Below are 2,993 nucleotides of genomic sequence, written 5' to 3'. Positions count from 1 at the left end.
TTAAGATTGCCAAGGAGATCAATGAGTGTATTGATTGAGGAAGAGATGAAAATGAACTTGATCCGGAGAATTGCAACATCTCCTAAGCCCAATGAACTCCCCATCTCTGATCTTACCCATTCTCTTTAATTCCTGCCATTTACTTTTATGAGCAAATCCCCAATTCCCATTTACAATTCTGCAATTTATTTTCAGTCATTTACTTCCAGTCATTTAATTATAGCATTTACTTTTCTGTTATTTACATTCCCGCCATTTTATTTTATGCAAATCTCAACCCAAATTCTAGATTCGCTCAACTAGAATATTCTTCTAATTAAAGTTGCTTGGTCAATCAATCCCTGTGGGATTCGACCTCACTCTATTGTGAGTTTTTACTTGACGACAAATTCAGTACACTTGCCGAAAGGAGATTTGTTGAGAGACAAGTTTTCCGTGCATTAAGTTTATGGCGCCGTTGCCGAGGATTGATTGTGCATCAACAATGATTAAATTGAAAGATCACTAGATTGAGCATTTTTATTTTTGTGAATTTCATTTTCTGTTTGAGTGATTTACTTTTTGTTTTCGTTAAACTTCTTCCCTTCCGCCTCTACTCTTTTGTTTTTCTTTGTTATTTTTAATTCTGTTTGCTAACCCACTAACTGTTTGATATATTGCATCACCCACAACTAACAGTAATTCTGACACATACTTTCTGCACCTATCTTTTCTTGCTTGCACTTGATGGTTGTATGACAGGGAGAAGAAGCGGGGCTTCAACTTCCTTCGATTCTGAACCTGAGAGGACCTTCCTTAGATTAAGGAGGGAGGCAAGAGGAAAGAAAGTGGTTGGTGCTGAGAAAGAAGAGGAATTCTTTGAAACAAACATGGAAGACAACATGGAAAACCATCATGAAGAAGAGGATCACAACCATGGGGGAGGAGGTAGAGCAAATCATGCTGGGGAGGATAGAAGAGTTTTGGGCTCTTATATCAATCCAAACCCAGGCAATTGTGGAAGTAGCATCCAAAAGCCAACAATCCATGCCAACAACTTTGAACTTAAACCACAACTCATCACCCTTGTTTAGAACAACTACTCGTTTGGAGGAGGTGTTCAAGAAGACCCCAATCAACATTTGACCACCTTCCTGAGAATATGTGACATAGTGAAGTCTAATGGTGTTCACCTTAACGCCTATAGACTGCTCCTATTTCCATTCTCACTTAGGGACAAAGCAGCCAAGTGGCTGGAATCCTTCCCAAGGGAAAGCTTGACAACTTGGGAAGACGTGGTGAACAAATTTTTAGCAAGATTTTATCCTCCTCAACGAATCAATAGGCTGAGAGCTGAGGTCCAAACTTTCAGGCAACAAGATGGTGTGACTCTATATGAAGCATGGGAGAGGTTCAAGGACTTAACAAGGAGGTGTCCACCTGAAATGTTCAACGAATGGGTGCAGCTGCACATTTTCTATGAAGGACTCTCTTATGAGTCAAAGAAGGCCGTAGACCATTCATCCGGAGGATCTTTGAACAAGAAGAAGACTATTGAGGAAGCCATAGTTGTTATTGAAACAGTAGCAGAGAACGACTACTTCTATGCTTCCGAAAGAGGGAACACAAGAGGGGTAATGGAGCTAAACAATGTAGATGCTCTGTTGGCCCAAAACAAGCTCATTACCCAGCAGCTGGCTGACATCACCAAGAAGATGGAGATGAACCAAGTAGCAGCAATCTCCACTTTATCAACAACCCAAGAAGGAGTGAATGAAGAAGCAGAGGGGAGTCAGGAGCAAGCCAACTACATTGGGAATTCACCAAGGAAAAACTATGATCCATACTCCAAGACCTATAACCCTGGATGGAGAAACCACCCAAACTTTAGGTGGGAAAGTGAGCAAGATCAAAACCAAGACCAGAGACGTTACAACTCCAACAACAATGCAGCTCACTAGCAATTCACACAGAGGACATCTCAACACCCCCACAACAACACTTCTCCACACGCCTATCAAAACCAAAACAGCACATCTGCTCTGAATCACTCATCAATTGATGACAAGCTCTCTAAGATTGAAGCCCTACTTGAAGGAATATGCCAAGAGATTCAAGAAAATAAGGTGTTCAAAGAGGAGGTGCGAGCCAATATTAAGAACCAGGAAGAGACCATCAGGAAGCTGAAATTTCAGGTGGGATATTTAGCTGAGAAGATTCCCAAACCTACTGATAGCTTCCCAAGTGACACAGAGAAAAACCCCAAAGGAGAATCAAAGAAAGTAAGATGGGAAGATTGCAAAATGGTCACTGCAAGTGATCAAGAGACTGAAGACAAGTAAGGCAAACTTTGCAAATAACCTGAAGACAACTCAACAAAGGAGAAGATGGGAGCTCCTCACTGACTCGGTCATTAAGGTGAATGCAAATCTCATAAGAGAATTTTATGCAAATGCGGTTCGATATGATAAGAAGGATGAGTCTTACACAAGCTTTGTGAGAGGAAAGATGGTGGACTTTGGTCCCATGAGTGTCATGAGGGCATTGAAGCTACGGTCTATACAATTTGAAGAAGAAAGCTATCACTCAAGATTGGACAACCCCAATTATGACCAGATTCTGCAAGATATTTGTGTACCAGGAGCTGACTGGGAAAGGGGTGCGGGAAATAACCCAAAGTTCATCAAGAGAACAGATCTCACTCCTGAAGCCAAGGGGTGGTTTAAGCTAGTGAGAAGGTCTATTCTCCCAGCTGCAAACAACTCGGAGGTGAATGTCAAGAGAGCCACAATGGTGCACTGTATACTGAAGGGAGGAGAAATCAAGGTTCATGAACTCATAGCTGAAGGTATTAGAAAGATGGCAGAGAAAAGTGACTCAAGAGGAATGTTAGGTTACCCCAGCACTATTTACCGAATATGCAAGAAAGCTGGGGTAGTTTTTGAAGATGAGAACCCCATGTGGATAAAGGAAGACATCCCAATAACTGTACGAAGGATGAAAGCTGCAGCATT

This window comes from Arachis ipaensis, chromosome B09, assembly GCF_000816755.2.
Source record: "Arachis ipaensis cultivar K30076 chromosome B09, Araip1.1, whole genome shotgun sequence".
NCBI classification, from domain to species: Eukaryota; Viridiplantae; Streptophyta; class Magnoliopsida; order Fabales; family Fabaceae; genus Arachis; species Arachis ipaensis.
The sequence above is the reverse complement of the archived record's forward strand: the minus strand, read 5'-3'. Positions refer to the sequence as shown.